Source organism: Dicentrarchus labrax, unplaced genomic scaffold, assembly GCF_905237075.1.
Source record: "Dicentrarchus labrax unplaced genomic scaffold, dlabrax2021, whole genome shotgun sequence".
NCBI classification, from domain to species: Eukaryota; Metazoa; Chordata; class Actinopteri; family Moronidae; genus Dicentrarchus; species Dicentrarchus labrax.
Window position 1 is genome coordinate 14,660,152 of NW_026136722.1, and position 18,965 is coordinate 14,679,116.

At 39.3% G+C, this 18,965-nt stretch overlaps 1 protein-coding gene and 1 long non-coding RNA gene across 6 annotated transcripts in view; both read left to right on the forward strand.

Moving 5' to 3' along the window:
- Positions 1 to 3,069: 3,069 nt before the first annotated feature.
- On the forward strand, positions 3,070 to 18,029 carry LOC127356730 (uncharacterized). The gene is made up of 3 exons (XR_007882058.1): positions 3,070 to 3,298; positions 17,631 to 17,666; positions 17,854 to 18,029. It is a non-coding gene; the product is annotated as an uncharacterized LOC127356730 (long non-coding RNA).
- A 1-nt stretch (position 18,030) lies between these two features.
- mybpc2a (myosin binding protein Ca) overlaps positions 18,031 to 18,965 on the forward strand; it is a 38,573-nt gene continuing 37,638 nt past the window's right edge. For 4 of the 5 annotated variants that reach the window (XM_051388702.1, XM_051388703.1, XM_051388704.1 and 1 more), the window contains exon 1: positions 18,031 to 18,046. The gene's annotated coding sequence lies outside the window, so the exon portion shown is untranslated. The remainder of the gene's footprint in view (positions 18,047 to 18,965) is intronic. The other variant, XM_051388706.1, reaches the window with a different exon arrangement.

Below are 18,965 nucleotides of genomic sequence, written 5' to 3' on the forward strand. Positions count from 1 at the left end.
AACACGTCTGAATACCTTTTTATGGAAATATGTATTTTTTTAAGGCACTTTAATCAGATCTTAATCGATGGTCCAAGATAAACCACATATACATGAGATAAGGGTACAGTAAAAATACATTTACAAAATTAGCCTTAAAGACTATGCAACCTATTAAAGTTCCTGTGTGTAACACATCTAGACAGGGCCTTAAATAAATAAAGCAAAACAAAACAAAAAATAAAAAAAAAAATGGGGAAAGGAATGTTAGAAAATGAGAGAATGAAAAAAAGGGCATAAGATGATTGGTGTATAAGGAAGGTGTGTGTGTTTGTGTCTTTGTCTTCTCGAGGGTAGACAGAGCCAAAGACAATGTTAACCAAAGGGATACAGAAGGATAAAAAAACCCAGCAGCAATGTTCTTGTAGGGCATCTCTGGTTGGGCCCTAAGGACAGAGAGGGGCCCAGGGTGGATCCAGACTTTAAACTTGACTTTGAAGGTCGTAGCTCCTTTGGGACTTTCTCCCTTCAGACTTAAGGTCTGTGGACAACTTTACAAAGCAATTCAAGACCCACATGTTTAGACTTTCTTTTGCTTAGCTGTGTTCATTCATTTTGATTTATTACTTTCTTATTGTGTCTGTCTTTTATTATGAATCCAGAAAGCTGCCCCTAAGGTTTTGCAGAGAACTAATGCATCAATTGGAATTTTTTGCCTTTCTTTTCCCCACCATAATCCCCCAAAATACATATAATATTTTAACATAACACATTTTGACACAAAATACTATTTGCTGACAGCTTTAATCTCTAAACTGATGTGCATCATTCATGGGAAAGCCGCTCTGAAGGTGGAAAGGACCTGCCTCAGTTGGCTTAACTTGTACTTCAGTGAGGCTTATCTAATGCAAGCGTTAAATAACTCTGGAGTCAACCTCAACAGCGGATCACTGGATCATGTAGGACACCTATAGTTAGTCTCCTATATCCTCTTTGAATCCACAATATAGGAATAATTTCAAACTATTCAGGGCGTTTAGTCACAGTATAAATTGCCACTGATGAGCTGCGAATGCATCAAAACGACTGATTAAAGATAATTCAGCTTATAAGTCAAGTAACGTGAAGTTAGAATATACAGTAGACCGAAGGACCTTTTATGTCCTATTCAAACAGCCCTCCATAATCTTCCTCGAGGGTATTTCGTTCTCCTTGAACATCTGAATCTCAAGTTGCACTTGCCTTAAATAGCTGTTCTTCAATCTCTGCCTCTGTTCTGACTAAAGTTCTCTCCCCAAATTAAAGTCTCAGAGAATGTTTATTGTTATAGCCAAGGTTACGGCAGCCTGGGCAATTTGGGCAGCAAGAAAACGAGCACAGAATAAAAAAAAGGGATGACTGTATACAGAAGAATGAATAGAAAATGAAAAGCTGTTTGAATGCATAATTTAAGACTGTTGTTTATAATTTTAGGTCTGCACTTCCATTTAAGGAAGGAGGATAAAAAAGGCCACAGTTGTGCTTCTATCGCTCACACACGTATCTGCGTAACTAATATTTCTTCCACAGCACATGTGAAATATATGGAAATTCTTAACATAAGCATGCATGTGTCTACAGTCATGTATGTGATGGGCTGGGAAGACTTCTCCAGGAATTCCTAAGGTCAGCAACCTCCTTCTGCTGTTCTTGACCTTGTTCCTCACATCCCTGCCGAGGGCTTCCAGTTCCATAAAATATACCCTGTTGACAGCTACGGCTCCTGGAGAACAAATGGGATTGTCAGAGCCTGTAGGAACGCAAGGGCTGCTGCTGCTGCTGCTGCTGCTGCTGCTTTGCTCTCATTTTCATTTCTAAGGTTTTTTCACTCTCTCTCTTATCCTTTTCAGATGGGGACTCTACAAAAAATATTGGGTGAACCATATATTTGATATTTGTTTTTAAAAAAGCAAGATATTGATAGCTTGTTTGGACATAGAACATTTGTTTTCCTATATACATGTCATTGGAACAATAATTTTTACATCACACGATTAGCAGTTGTCAAGCTGCGCTCTACTTTTGAACAAAGAGCTACTAAATGAGCAGTTATTGCCACTAATGTTTTCATCTATCTGTGGAACAGGCTGGGTTTGGTGGAACACGCATTATAAATTCTATGTGATACATTTGTACTATTTCTAATGTGTAATGCAGAACATAGTGGAGGCCATTGTTGGCTAATGAAAAAATGGCGTTAAATACCAACATTTTCTCACGGCCCTTTGGCACAATGTACACCTCAGCGTCTGTTTGAGGTGCTGTGGGCTGTTATGTGATTTGTTGTAGCAGTAATGGCAATGTGACTTATCTGTACTTATTTTAACCAAAATCATCATCTTTTTCTAAACCTAACCTAAGAGTTTTGTTGCCTAGCCAAACTGCGACCGTTCAGAAGGTTAACCGTATTAAAAAGTCAGCTCATACATACATATACAGATTCTGTATATGATGCCAGGCGGGGTGACCAAGCAGCATCAGCATTTGACGACCTGGGATGAGATCCACATCTACAGTTTCTCAAAACTGAAAAACAGTCAGAAACCTTGCTGTTATCCTCAGCATATGATCCATGGGGCACAAAATGTTTTTCACACAACCATTTTGATGTATCTATTCTTCTTTATACATAAATCCTGCATGAATAGGATAAATACTGTACAGAAAAAATATAGGGAATGGAAAAAATTATTCACCCCACACTCCCTTCAGATAAAAGGAAAAATGCCTAACCCTTCTTCTTTTTTGACCCCACCATCCCCCCTGATAATTTCCATGAGGTCTACTACAAGTCAGTTAAACACGTAACATATCTGAGCAGTTTCAGACACTGCTGCATCACTCGATCAAAGTGTCACTGGTGATTAGCATCAGCCAGTTTGTTAATGTTCTGGCTCCAGGGCCTAATGAGTTAATCAGCTGGCAGGATTTCCCAAGGGCTGGACTTTTCTTTATGGCTTTGAACCGCTTTTACCCCTCATGGTGTCTTCCTTCTCCTCCTCAAAGCCCTGCAGCTCCTGCCAAGGTTTCAAGTGACAGCTATTCTGTCGCTCTCTTCCTTCCTTGTTCCACTTGTTGGGGGGAGGATGAAGTGACTGGCAGAGGAAGTGTGTGTGTGTGTGTGTGTGTGTGTGTGTGTGTTTGAGGAGGGGGGGTTGTTGAGGTGATAAAAAGGGATGAAGGAGGAAGAGCAGGCAGATCCACAGACAAGGAGGGAGGAAGACGCTTTCAGAGGAATCACTATAAACAGACACAGACATGCCTGAGCCCCAGAAGCCAGGTAAGATGGTCCAAACTGTAGGATTATAATAGAAAACTCACTGATCAAAAACCAAAGCTGAACTGAAGCTGACGATGCAGTGAAATGTTCAGAAGAGTGAAAAAGAAAACAACAAAGAATTTTGAACCCATAATTTTAAACCATTCCTGATTAATTGCTTGAATTTCTGTATAAATACTAGACTAAAGCGGCATCATGATGCAAATGTAAGCGTTTATATAGCGGTTAGCCCACTGGTAATAAAGCAAGACTAACATTATACCAAGATGCTTGAGGGAAACCAAGTCCGGATTACTTTATTTTTATTGCTACCTCTAATATAATCAAGACATCTATCTTGATATGCAATTCATTACTTGGCATGTGAATCAAAGCTGTGAGCATTACTCTGTAATCTGTGGTATGAGTTTTATTTACAAGCACATGTCTTCTTAAAGTCTTCTTCAGTGTCCCTATGTTACTTTCTTTTTTACTGACAGTGCAGCAGGTCTCTATCTTTGTCTTTCAGGAGTCTTATTTTAACAAACAAGAACAGAATTGCAAAGGATAAAAGGGATCTCGGCATTTGAATCTCAATTTTAGCCCAATATTAGCTTTTAATGTTTCAATGCCCAATACGTACAATATTTACAGAGTAAAAACATAATGTGTTTAGTGTATTTGTTTTTATTTGATTAAATGTTGGTCATCAAAAATAAAATGTGACAGGAGAGAGGGAAAGAAAAAAAGCTGGGAAAGGAAACCACGTATAGTAACAAAAAATTATGTTTTAGGCACTTACGGGGAGAAATGTGTCGTGTGAGGGGGAATCCTCTTAGGTCCTTGAGGCTCATTAAGCTGAGGAAAGCAGGAAGGGTGAAGGGGCTAAAGTCTGCACGCTTACAGCAATGTCTGACATAAAGTTCAAGGTTGTAACTTAAGAAATTAATTGCTATAGTAATTATTTTATGTGATTATGTTTTATACAGAGACCAAGTAGTTATTCTTTAAGTTGAGCCCAAAAATGTATAAACCCAGTGATGTAAAGTGGACCCAATGAACTCAATTGCTAAATTTGTTGTTCCACAAAACCATATTTCTGTTGTTTTTTAATGTAGTTTTTAGTTAACCCGAAATGATGAAGCAATTCTATCAATTTCAAGTGTATTCATAAGAAAGTAAACATCTTGTTTTATCACTGACAAGTCCTGTCATTGCACCATAAAGTGCACATGTGAGATTCCAGCAGCTTGCATAGCCATATACAGTACGTGGACTAACATTTGATAACCTCCGTACTGAAACATTAACCAACCACTCATACAGCACTCTAGTATGTGGCATTAAACTGTACAGGCGGTAGTGTATGTCGTAATGTTTGTATCAGTCATTGGTGTCTGAAATATGCCCTGCTGCCTTTGTCAACAGTGACCTCAAAGCACCGTAAATCAGCTGTTCGCTTGAAACCTGAGAAACGAATGCATGCGTGAGGAGAGGAGGGAAGGGCGGCGGGAGGAAAGGAGGAGGTAACAGATAAAAGTGGAGAGATGAGCGGGATGATTTGTTAGAGGGACCTCTGCCAAGTCAGGTGTAACTACCTTGCGTCGTATCTCTGCACCTCAGACACCTAATCTATCTGACCCTGATTGCCTCCCTCATTCTGCTACGCTGTCTCCTCCGCTGGCATCCATCTCCCCTCGCCAATCTGCAGGAAGTTCACCATATCGCTGTTATTGTGTGAAAAAGTCAGAACTCTTTTTTTTTTTTTCTTCTTTCTTGTGGATTTCATTCGAGGTATCACATACGCTGTCATAGGTTGATAAAAGTTCACTGATCTCTCTTGCTTATTATTATTTTCAAACTCAAAACTGGACCGAATCTTTAGCAATACATTTAGTTAAAAACAAAAGGTGTCTTTTCCTAGTTGTGTAAGGGTTCACATTTGGAGTTGCATGTCAGTGCTGACGTGTGATAAGATATATTCATCGGTCCATCTGATGGAAGTGAAATCCTTCCCCTCCAGAGGAGCTATACCCTTTCCCTTTTTATTCTCCATCATGCAGTAATTCCATCCCCACATTTCATTATATCTTACCAATGTCTCGCCAATCCACTGTCCTGACATCACACGTATCCTATTCCCAACACCACATTACTACCTTCTCTCTGGCTCCTCTTGTTCTTGTGTTTCCACCCATCCCAAATTGTTGCCCCTCTCTTGAACTTCATCACACTTTCTCAGCTTTGGAGCCCCTCTGCCACTGTCGATCAGCTGGTTACGGCTCATGTGACTCCCCCCTGTGGCGTCTTGCTCGCCACGGTTAAGGCTGACCCTGGATTCAAGGAGCTGTGGGGATCTGGAAGAAGCACGCTTCCCAATAAACAGCCACAAGAATAGTTCACAAGTGCAGAAGCGACGGCTGTGGCCTTGTGGACCCATTAAGGGAAAGATGCCTCTGGGAATGCAGGGGTGTGTCCACTTGGTTAGCCCCTAGTTGACCCATTTAAAAAAAAAAAGAAGCCTCATTGTTTCTCACAACAGCTATAGATTGTTGAGTTTTTTGTCTGATGAACCAGTGGGCTCTTTAGAATGAGCCAGTTACACAATAATTAGACCCTGTGCACCAGTGTTGATGCTAATAGTTGCAGGGTGCCAAGGCGGCGGTTCACTGGCGCTGCTCCATTGCTGAGCGTATGCAGAAATAACAGCCCAATTTTTAATTACCAGTAATACTGCCAGAGGCCAGCACCTCTACCCAAACAACCCCGTCCCACCTCCCCCTCTTAGGACGGGGCAGAGAAGGGGCTAGTTACACAATGGTAGACTTAGACTATGGCTTAGATCAAACTAGTACAGTCAATAACTTCACATAGATGTCAAAATGCATCTGTTGCACAAAGCTGTTTAGTTCTTTATTATCTTAAGTGACTAATTTGCCATGATTTGTGGGTAAATTAGGAACAGAACACCAAATCACCACATCACACAGCATAGCTCCGTTCACTGCAGCAATAACGTTTTATTGACTTACGTGCTTTATTTCCTGCACTCCCTAAAAACTCTTTCCGTACTCATTACTAACTCCATAACAAAACCTGAAATTATGAACCATCTTTTCCTCTTTTTTTGTCATTTGATGCCCTTAGTTAGTAGTAGATTGTCCGGATATACTCCGAACAATTATCGCAGCATCAACCTTTTGTCAGTTGTTGTTTCTGTGTAGTTGGAAGACAGTTTTCTTACTTGTAACTTCCAACAGCAACAACAACCAGCGACACCTGCTGACCGGTGGCACCAATGGCAACAAAACAGGACAATATTACTAATTTGTGTTTTTCTAACAATGTTGTGGAGTGAGGGAAGTCTTAAGAGAACGCAGTAAACTATTGGTAAAATGCATCAGTGAGGAAAGCTTCAGTCTCTGTTTCCGTTTGTCCAAAGAAACTATCCAGTGAGTCTCAGTGCCACATTAAGAAGCCAGAGCAAATCAGCTCTGCCACAGGTCTGCGTTGCGCTGAAATGTTTTTTTCGTGACAGCCCACAACAACATTGCTAAGTCAGTCATGTGTTTTAGTTGAGTAGAAAAAAGTCTTTATTTACACAGAATTTAAAAAATAGGTAGACATATAGTCAAGAGCTAGTCAGGTTTGTGCAACAGATAAATTTAGATGTCTGTCTGAAGTCTCAAGATTAGTTTGAGGCTATCTTTAAGACTACAGACCCATCTAAAGGACGTCTGTGAAACCGACCCTCACTGAGCATATACGCGTCTATCTTCTTGTTTTTGTAGAGTAGCAGTTGTTTAGTGGAAGGTTAAACTTTCCATCACCCCATTGGCTCCAGGCTAGTAAGAGGCTAACATCCTGTCACCCCCCTATCACCCATCATCCCCTCAAACCGCACGACTCACAACTGGTCCAGTGTTGCATTACCTCATACCAAGGCCATCATCAAGTTCCCGCAGGTATGCACCCAGTATTTGATGGATTACAGACAGATGCAGAGTCAAGCGACTGCGCCATCAGTTCCTACAAAGACAGTGCGAGAAGTTAACTGAGCCTTAATATATCATTAACAAAGACTCACTAAACGCAACCCAAACAGTGTGTTGTGCAGTGGATACACACCCAAAATCTATCCCTTATTCTACAAGCTTCCTCTGTGATTTGAGAGAGGCCTTGGCCTATTTGGAGCGCAGGCTGTGTTGATGCGAGCTGGAAGACAAAAGGAAATGAATGGAAAACTGAAGTGGATGACAGCTTAATATGGCATTTAAAGCCGCCTTTGTTTACCGAACACCACAGATTCCTCATCCCTAAATTAGAGTTGCATTTAGCAATTGTTTTCCTATGTTGAGACTGCTTTATTCACATAATAACAATTCATTCAAATCGTCAGGAAAGTTTGCAGCAGTGCCATAAAATCTAATCTTCAGTTTCGCACCCCTTTATTCCTCTTCCAACCCTATTACCAAATCCTTTCCTTTCTCCTCCCTTGTTCATCCATAAATCTTCATCCTCACGTGCGGCGGAGAGGGGAGGGCAGGAGAGAGACATCACTGGTGGAATCCAAACAAGTCATAATTCTTATCATCATCTCTATAACCCAGTGTTATAAACAGCCGTCCCTCACATTCCCTCCACAGGCTTGCGTGTCTAATCCTTCAGTCCTCAGCCACAACAGGCTTAAAGCATGACGGTTACAGCGTGCATACAGACTAAATAACACAGGAATGTCAGCACCTTTAAAGGTTTATCAACTTGTCTCAGTGGGAGAAACATTATTACCGACCTTTTTCTTTGTAGAAAGGTCTTTGCAGAGCTCAGTGCATGCATCTGAGATCAAGATGAAACAGAAAATAAAGCATCATATAAATGTCGCTAAATATATCCGTTTAATAAAAAGGTAACAGAACAGTCCTCTAGAGAATGAACCTGCAATCGAAGCAACAGTTTGGTGTGATCGTTTGGTCAACCAAATGTCAGAAAAAAGCAAAAAAATTCCATTACAATTCCCCAGAGCCAAAGGTGAGGTCATTAAAGTCCAACCAACAGTCCAATAATTAACAGATAATCAGTTTAATAAGTTTACTAAAAAAAAACAGAATATTGTCACATTTGAGAGGCTAGAAGTGGTCATGTTTTTAGCATTTTTGCTCATAAAATTACTTAAATGAGTAACTCATTCTCAAAATAATTGACACTCCTTAAATGTTTCTGCTCCACTTGTACTTCTTCTACTTCTTTTAATATTTTTTTATTAGACAGGACAGACAGAGGTGATGACATGCAGCAAAGGGCTTCAGGCCAGACTTGAACCAGTGCTGATAAGGACTTAGCCTTGGCACATGGAACGCGTTCTACCCGGTGACCTACAAGGGCAACCAGACCAAAAGCAAATTTATACCATTTCTGTTAAGATCTATTATTAGCTAAAACAGTTTAATCCACACAAGACAGAATAGACAAACTGGATGAGAATTATATATTTCTTGTGAAGATAACACCAACTTCTCAGGTTGAAGAGAAATAAAAACCCTTTTAAAATATTTAAGATATTAAAAATGTTCCCTCCCCCCACTTACTAACCGAAGCTCAGCAGCCAAAAACAAAAAGTAGGTCATCCAAATATGCAAACATCTCTCATGCTCCATTCCTGGTCAGTGTATTTAAAACTGGGAGCTCTTAGGAAGCTCTCTGACACTTTCACTTGCAGGTGAAAGGCCACAGTCGGGATGAAAAATGACATTTGGTGAATTTAAATCAACAGCTGTTAGAGGTAGTTCCTGTATAATGCTTCAGTCTAAAGTGTACTGTAAAACAGAGTAAAATATAGCCTGGTTTCTGGGTAAACCATCTAACTTCTGATATTTTTCTATTGGAAGCTTGTTTAAGTTATATTTTGTCTTACCTTATCTCTTGTGTGTCAGCTTAGTGACGTGTTGATGTTGATGACCAAAGTAATCTGAATAAATTGTCTTTTTTTACAGACCTAAAAAATGCAAAACTGATCAACATTTATAGTAAAATAATCAAACCACACCTCTGTGCTTTTTTATTTCTGATATGACAATTTCAACCATGACGGTTACTGGAATTACTGGAATATCTGACGCTGGTTTGACAACAACCATTACTAATCTGCATGTCAAGCTACTATTTAATCGTTACTCTGAATTTATCCCTTTACCTTCTCCTCCTACAAGGGGTGACGCACTGTTCAGAACATGATGCAGCTATATCAGTTCATCAAGACTGTCAAATTAACCTGGCAAATGATTGAGTGATAGGGAGAGCAGAGGCTTAAGTGTACCCCGATTCTGCCGACAGCATCACTCTCCATCCTCATCGTAAAATGTTGAAACTCCATCAGTCACGCTCTGCCCCCAGCGTGGATGCCAGCCAAGTGCCAATAATACCATTGATACTCATCCGCACATTCAGGTTTATAAATAGACTGTTTGAATATTAATCTTCTCTTTATTCTCTACTGCCAATTTTGATGTATATTTGAATAATACGCAAATAAAAAAACACATTCGCAACATCGTGCGGTTTAAGTACAGTGGGCCACGTGTGATCATGGGACATAATAATGGAATGAGTTGCTTTCAAAGTGGGATTAAGGTGCTTTTAGAGCGATTCCTGTTGAATAGAGCTGGCAAATATGCGTATAAATTAGAGCGGATTGCAGTTTTAGTTACTAAAAACATAATTCAGAAGCAGAGCTGCTCCTAACATAAAAGTAATCTGATTGGTTAAATTCAATCTGAATAGGAGAAGGCAAAGACCCACAGTTTTCAGCTCTTGAGTTTGTTATTAAATTTCAAATTAAATATACCATAATTAAAAATGTTTTAATTGAACTCAAGACAGCTGAGTTTAAAGGGGCATTCCAGCAATTTGGTTCTGCACTTCCATAAGGTTCACTGACAGGCTGTTAAAAATATTCTGTCTCTAAGCCCAACCCTGATATATATATATATATATATATATAAAAATTTCATTGGCCTTTAATTTACTTGAACTTATATTTAAAAAAAAGAGCAACTGCATAACAATTATAAGATCTCCAAGTTTATTCTATGTCATAGTGGAAAACAATCTTCCCGAGTGAAACTTTGAGTAAACTTTTATAGAATATAAGCACAGGCGGACACGCGTATGTGAGATGGTCTTTGCTTGATGTTGTGCGATCAGTTAAGCTGCGCAGATGTTGATTTCCTGTGGGGTTGAAACAGATGTACACATTTTTGCGCTATACCTTCGTTCTAGTTTTCTGAGTCGCCATCTGCTGACATAAATAGCATCTAAAGGAAATATATGGCTGATGAACAGCACAAGTAATACATGGATGTATTATAAGAAATACCCTGTTGTTCTTTGGCTCCGGACTTAGAGATTTGACTCAAACATTTTGCCACTGGAACAGGTCAGACTCCAAGAAGTTTCTTAAACCTGCAATCTGCGACTTGTTAGATCTGCATGAAACTACGCTCTGACATGCCACAGTAACATGAGCTCATACTTTCACCTGTGACTGACACGCTTGTCCAGTGTAGAAGGGTGCAACTGTAGTGCTGTGTAAAACGGCACCAGGCTGCATTAACAAACTATGAGCAGCGGGAATATGTTACCCCCAATTGGCATTGTGCTCAGCCAGAGAGGAGAGCGCGTGGGCCTCAGTCTCTAGTTAACACGTCTGCTGTTGCCATAGCTCACGGTTGTAGACACGCTTAAGTGACTTAATGTATTCAGCAGTCCTCCAACATCAAGATCCAGTAGAAACAAAACTACTTAAGAGGTGCATTCCTCAGCAGCAGCAGCATTAGATGTATCAGTCTCTTAAAGAAAGACAGCTGCTCAGTATCTAGCATCAGAACACACATTCAAACAAATGCATATGAGGAATTTGTGCCCTTTGTGGCTTTGTTCGGCGATGAGAGAGAAAGATTTCAAGATTCAAATGTTTGGCTTGGCCTGACTCCTTTGGCTTAACCGAGTGAACAAGCCGGAGACGTACGCAGCAAAGGAAGACAGGGAAATGTCAAGAGAGATTAACGAAGCACATTCCACAGAGGTTACCCTTCAAAAGCAAAACGGGAAGAGAGAGGAACAGAGAGAGAGCGAGAGAGAGCGAGAGAGAGCGAGAGAGAGAGAGAGACGGTATGGAGGGTGAGCACAGCAATGTAACTCATTGTTTTTCAGTGTTATAAAGGGTGGTTGATGTTTTCCAGTGTGTGCTAAAATAGTTTGTAAATAACATCCTACAGGTTGCTGGTTCTCTTTGTAATAATCTCTGACATGCTAATGGTCAAATCCCCTTTGCGCATTTGTGGTGGTTGTAAATTGACTTTTTATCCAGTTTTAAGCCTAATTTTTGCGATACACTTTTTAGATCTTCATCTTTTTTAATTATGTACTGTATATCAACCGGAAGAGGGATTTTAGTTATCGGACGTCTGGATCTTTATTTAGAGAAAGAGATATTTCCCTTAGGAGCTGGTGGAGACCAAAAACAGGGTTGAAAAGTGAGTGAATATTGACTTCCATTCCTCAGGTGGACACAAAATTGACTCTAAATAAAATATAATGTTGCTTTGTACCAGCTGGATGTGTAAATAAGGAAAAGTTCACCATATGAAGGTAAAGCACCAGTGTAGGATTTAGTTGCATCTAGTGGTGTAGTTGCAAATTGCAACTATTTGAATACAACTCAGCCTTCCCAGTAACTATGGTTTGTCCTTTCTGTAGAAACATGGTGGTTCAACATGACGGACTTCATAGAAGGGGATCCGCTCCCTCTGTAGATTTAAATGTCTCATTCTCAAGTAACGAAAACACAACTATTCTTATTTTCAGGTGATTATATTGTAATGAAAACCTACCTATGAAAATAATATTCAGTTTCTGCCAGTAGATCTTCCTAAATGTCACCTTTAAAAGGTGATAAAATATCAGTTTTGTCTTCATTGCTTGTTTTTTCAGTTGTAACAGGTTTGATAAAATTTTGTTAATTTAGTTGAAATTGAATGACTGGTTGCATAATCAAACTGTAACAAACTGTATTCATTTTTGTAAATTAAATATGTATAACCTTGTAATCCAGTGCAATGTGGAACAATAAATGCCATTTAGTGGATGCTTATGTAGAAAGCACAATGTGGATTCAAGAATGCATACATCTTTTAGTAGCCAGAAACAAATCCCCAACCCAGGCAGTGTTAGTGCTCTGCTCTACCCACTGAGCTTTGAAAACCAACACATACTTATTTCACACAGAAAAATTCCCCCTACGTCTCAACTTCGGTGTTATTACTTAAACAGTTTATGGGCAGAGCATTATGGGCAGAGAATATTGTAAGGCATGAAAGCCCTCAAGTTTAAAATGATATCAGCGATAAGCTTTTGGCAATAAAAATGGTCTATAATTACGGTGCACAGAGCACGTAATGTGTGTATTTAAAGAACGTATTGACAGTGACAGGGTCAGCGAAAACTGAGTAAATAAAATCCTCTTTGAACAAGCATCTCACATTATATTTGTTAAATATAAACGGTGTATATCCCATCTTCCCCCACTGAAGAACCCAATCCTCAGGCTCTTAACGTGAGGCTTCACGCCATCCTTGACCCCTGTTGGCCTGGCTCATTCTTCTTCTCTCTCCCCCGTTTTAGTTTCTACCTCCTCGCTCTCCATCTTGCTTAACTCTTTTTTTTCCTTCAGAAGAAAGTGGAATTAGATTAAAGTAGGACAAAGAAGCGGAGGGACAAAAAAGTGCTGAGAGTAGGGATTTGCATTAAGTGAAAAGGAAGAAGAAATGGAGACCGCAAGAGACATTATCCATTTAACAGATACCTGGAAGACAGGGAAGTAGACGGCTGTAGAGTGAAATTATCTAGGCCAGAGAGGGCCGTCGATGAAGCGTGGACGGTAATGAGAGTGGAGATGGATCCACGCAGACAGAGCGTCCATCAGCTGTGCATTACCTGCAGCATTAGCGCCAAGGGTTCAAGGGTCACAGTTGTCCTGGATGTGACTTAGTGGCTTGCTCACAGCTTTGCCAGCACAGACAGGCCTGTGATAGAAGAGCTGACAGCAAACAGAGAGAGAGAGGACCTCATAAAGTGGGCTGAAGGAGAAACAGGTCACTTATGGATAATTAGAGAAAAATATATTTTTTTAAAAGCTGCACTAGGCAAGAAAAATTACACCCATCTTATCAGCTTAAATCACAAAGTGGAGCTACAGTAGAGAACCACGTCACACCTTCACTAATTGAGATGCTCCAGATTTGCCATGTAATTAAATATGAGTGTCGGGTATGGAAGTGATGAAACTTAAAACTTTCAGCCCTTTTTTTCACCCCTATAATCGCTTCCCATTGTTTCCATTCTGGTCATTTGTATTAACATTCATGTTCCCGAGAGGATGAGTCCTACAGACTTGACCTGGTGATCCCCTGACCTTTCCTCTAGCACCACTTGCAGACATTTCTGATTCTGAGAGAAATATCTTGAGAACTATTGAATGGATTGCTGTAAAATTTGGTGCAGACATCCATGGTGACCAGGGGATCAATCCTAATTACTTTGGCAATCCCCAGACCTTTCCTCTAGCACTACCAGAAGGTCAAAATGTTCACTCATCCAGTGAAATAATCTCGATTTCTTCTTGGTGGATTGTCTCAAAATGTGGTACAGACATTCATGGTTCCCAGATGATGAGTCATGAGGTTGACATTTGTGGTCTTGAGTGAAGTAAAGTAAAAATAGCAATACTACTCTGTAAAAAATGTAAAAGTCCTGCATTCCAAATCTAAACATACCACTAAGGATTTTTAACTGGTTACGAAATCTCAATTTAAAATTGATTATACTACCGCTTCTGTCCACAGGGGCCGCCAGAATCAACACAAAATTAACGTTTCATGTAGTAACTTTAAGTAAAATCATGTTAATATTAGCATTAAAATATACTTAAAGAGCCAAAAGTAAAAGCCCTTAATATGGAGAATGGAATGACATGTATTGTCAGAATAATATATTATATTACTAGATTAAAACTATGGTTGCATTGATGTGTAAGTAACAAATGTTGCAGGTGGTAGGGGGAGCTATTTTTAACTACTTTATATACTGCTGGGTAGTTTAATCTATAATAATATAATCTACAACCTGAATCTGCAAATAAAGTAGTAACTAAAGCTGTCAAATAAATACAGTGTGGGAAATGTACAATATTTGCATCCAAAATGTTGTGGAGTAAAAGTATGACAGAGCACAAAGTGGAAATTCTACTATATTAGTAATGCACAAGTACCTCAAAAAAAAAAAAAAAAAGGCAACTAAGTATAGTAGTTGAGTAAATGTCCTTACTTCGTTTCACTGCTGGAAATGTCTCAACAATTACTGGATGGATGATCATGAAATCTGATACAGACGTTCACGCCTCCCTCAGGATGAATTGCAATCACTTTAATGGTCCCCTGACTTTTCATGTATCTCCTTCATCAGGTCAAATATTAATTATGGCCAAATGCTAACACTAATGACATTCCCATCAGCCTGAGTTGTAAAAATCCTACACCAGTCCTTTTCAGTGCTGATTAGCAAATGTACTAAAAGCCCAAACAGGCCAGTGGACTTTCCAAAGGTGAAACAACAAAAGCACCCAAAGCATGTCATTTTCAGCATATTAACTAATGAGCACAGACAGTAACTTTTTTTAAAACAGCGGAGAACAAGTGCACTGTTCAGAGATGAAGATGGACTCACCGTTGTTTGACTTTTTACCTCTTTTATCCCTTTGCAGTCCTTTTATAAACACAAGTGTTCTGTGTACCTTTTACATCACATCCCGTCTTTGTTATTTCTGGATATTCAAATTAATCTTTTTCAAACACTTACCTCTCATTGCCACTTGGAACTGCCAACATAAAATGTGCCTTGAACAGCTTTAAGTATTTTGTCTGTGTGGTATTTTTGATGTTGTGTAATAATTTGCATTTTTTGTTCTCCGGTCATCTGCATAAAATCTTTCACCTGGGACTTACAGAAAAAATCTAAAAGCATTTGCAGACCCAGCACATTGTAAACTATTTACATAGGGAGGAAGCCAATACTGAGCATTGAAAAGCTTATTTGGAATCTGGATAACATGTATAATCATCTGTAGAGAAGGTGGCAGTGACACTGATGGTTTAAAAATGATTTTGTTGAAATTTGATTTACCGCACACAGAATGTTACAGGAAGTAATACAGGAAAATATGCAGTGATTGCTGAAAATCTTCCTCTTTGCAGTGAGACAGCACACCGCCACAGGGTAAAAAGATCTTATAGCATACGTTTGTTATAGCCAGTCTATGATGTTTTAATTTTTTTAAAGTCATGATGTAAAGAAAAAGTTTGTCAGTTGGAATATAAATTAGGCTATTTTTTACCACCTCTCAGAAATTAGCAAGTCTAATCTCTTCAACACTTCAAGGTGTTTTTCCAGTTTATCGTGTGACCAAAATATTTGTTTTATTCATATATTGTTTCAGAGAGCTTGCACAAATTTTTGAGACTGCAGGATTTTGCATCAGACACAGTGACAGCTTTAAAACGGTTTAAAATGCCACACCACATATACCATTCCTGAGGTTGAAGGCAGTGAATTCTGAGTCTCTGACTTTCTCTCAATTCTTGATGCTGGTGAACCAAAACTCTCATTTGAGATCTTATATTGATGTGCAGCCACTCCACTGACAATAAATGAGGCTCTAACTGAGTATTCATACAATGACAATTGGGACTTTTATATCTAAACAAGCTTAATATAACCCGTTTATGACATTTATTCAACGCCCCAGTTGTTTCTCAGGGTGACGGCTGTTTCTCAGAAACAAACCCTCCTCCTTTCTTCACCTATGTCATGATGAGTCAGAGATCAAATCATGCTTGTAAACACATTAAGGTAAAACAGGCATTAAAAACTAAGTAATTTAAAATTGGGTCACCGACTTCCCTCGGATTTACAGTAATAGGGCGGGGTAGATGCTTCAGCAAGAACCTAAAGAAAGTTTTTACTGCCTGGTGCATCACAGATCCTCCTCTTGGATTGAAGTGCTGAGAGCGGCATTAACAGATTGCTGCCTGAAAAACAAACCTTATCCAAAATAGAAGTGTTGCCCCCCCACCAGTATGCCAGACATAGTGTGCCAGCCTTGAGCACACGCAGAGTGCCAAGGCCGAATCTTGATATCTTAGAGCCACTGTTAAGTAGACTCATGGGACACTTGCTCTGCAGTACCAGTTGTGGCTTGCTGTTGGTGGTTTGGAGAGATGATAGCTATCAAGATGATGTCCTCATTCATTTCTATGGCTTGGCCCTTTAATGCGCTTTACTAGCTCAACAGTACCTCCCTGGAACAGTAAGGCACTGAAACCGTTTTTAACATTTAAACAGGGCCCTAATGATGGCACAGACCTGCAAAATTATTGAGTAGATGGTTAAGATGTGAATGCTGCCAAAGTTGAATTATTACTGTGCAGCTGTGTGCTTTAGTTTGTCTGGCAGACAGAAACTCATGCCTAATCTGCCATCTCATTAGATACCCTTGAGCTTCTAAAGTAACCTAGATCTGGGATCCTGGAACTTTGATGTACTTATCCTATCAAAAGCATTTTTGTCTTGAGGCCGCCCCTTTCAGAATTTTTTAAGCCCAATTATTCCTCATGATCTCTGAAAAACGTACTTATATTTATCTCAGCCTCATGTTTCTGTAAACCATGCCTCATTTGAATCGTACACTATTCCCCTGTTGAAATCCAATATTCCTTCTTTTGCCAGAGGCAAACCCTACAGAAATCAAGAAGAGGTGCATAAAGCAAGGTTGCCTGAACGTAGTTTCCCTGTGCGGGTACTTGTGAATGTGTGTTTATGTTATTAAAATGAAACTGTTTATTTAAAAGTGTATATTTTGTGCAGCTTTGTTTATTTATAAAGGAGGGTTGTACAGCAGTGTTTATCAGCTGTGTGGTTCCTCAGATTAACTGAAAGCATCCGTGTACACATTGCAGGATGCACATACATGTATGTATGTATGTTTCTATACATATATACATATATGTTTACATGATGTAAAGCATTGCAGATTACAGAGCGATGAACAAGTGCCCCCAGTGATGTATAGAAATTGTTATTAATGTCTCCTGGGGATTCAGATCACAAGATCCTGCTCTTTAAACAGTTTACTGAGTCTCACCTCTGAAAGCCGTGACTATCCAAATGCTGTGCTGCTGGTGTTGTATGATATGAAGTAATGAGGATGTACAAATTAATTTACATAATTGTTGTTTAATTGCAGCAGCCAAGGGCGATAAGGCTGCAGCAGCCCCTGCTGGTAAGTGCCTTCATGACATCTAATCTGAGCCCACAAGCTGTGCTCCAGAAATCCAATTTATTTTTGAGTTACGCATACAGTAATCAGCTATTATACATTTAAACTGAAAAACAAATATTTTAATAAAAGCGTCTCATAAAGATTGTTTAATTTTCTAATACATTTTTTTCCTTTCTCTCTTTTTCAGACAAGAAGGGTAAGCAAAGCACAATGCATTCAGTGTTTTGTTTGTCTGTGTGCCCCGTAGACATAACTGTCTATAGATCATCCTCATCATCATCCGCACCATCATCTTCATCACTGTCATCGTCATCTTCATCTTCATCCACAAAATAATGTGTGTCTTTCCCCTCATTCAGAGAAGCCAGCAGAGGAGGAGGGTAAGAGTTGCAGATGAAACAAACACAGAAGCAATGAACTTCTGTGGGGATGGGACTGAGTGTGGAGATGCATGATGCTATATTATATTATATACATTCATACATACATAATATTCTTTTATTAGCACTGAGAACATGTTATGAGTTTATTTTTAGCACCAGAGATGCTAATTAAATTATGTGTTAGGCGCAAAATAGAAGGTGTTTGATTTATAGGTTACACGGTATGTATAAGTGTGTGTTTGTATTTGACTTTCCTATTTTAGCTTGGGTATACTTGAATCTGCAAATGCATACTGCACATGCAAATTAATCTTTCACATTTGTCCTTCAGCTACCATTGTAAAAGTGTCTTGTTAGCACTGCTAGCATTCCTCTTTTAAACCTTATGGGTGCTGACTACAGCTGAAGGCTTTGGCCTATGCAGTTACAGTTTTAAAAAGTTGCTCATCGCGTTGAGACGACATGGGATAACCACCTATTTATATCCACCTTTTAAGTTTGCCATGAAGCTTTAAGAGCAAAATTAAAGTTTGCTTCAAATTTAAGAGTGAAAAACTGATTTAATTGAAATTGAAATCTGCTGTAATCTAATCGTGTTACAGAAAAATCTGACTGCAACATCGGTAATAGTACAAAGACAACATTATCTTTCTTCTACAGTGGCTTTGCAGCCTTATTTTGTGATATTTTTAAACAGTCACACAGTGAGAATAACCACTCACTCCACAGACTTGGTAGACCACAATGCAACACAGTGAAAAGACTTGTTTTTGGAGCAAAGGGCACAGGTCTTCATTAGAACTGTGTTCAAGCAGGCTTCATCATTAGACAGCTGCTTACTGTGACAAGCTATGATGGCAAAAAAAAGAAAAAAAAAACACAAACATGGAAGACAAAGTCGTCTCTTCAGACTATT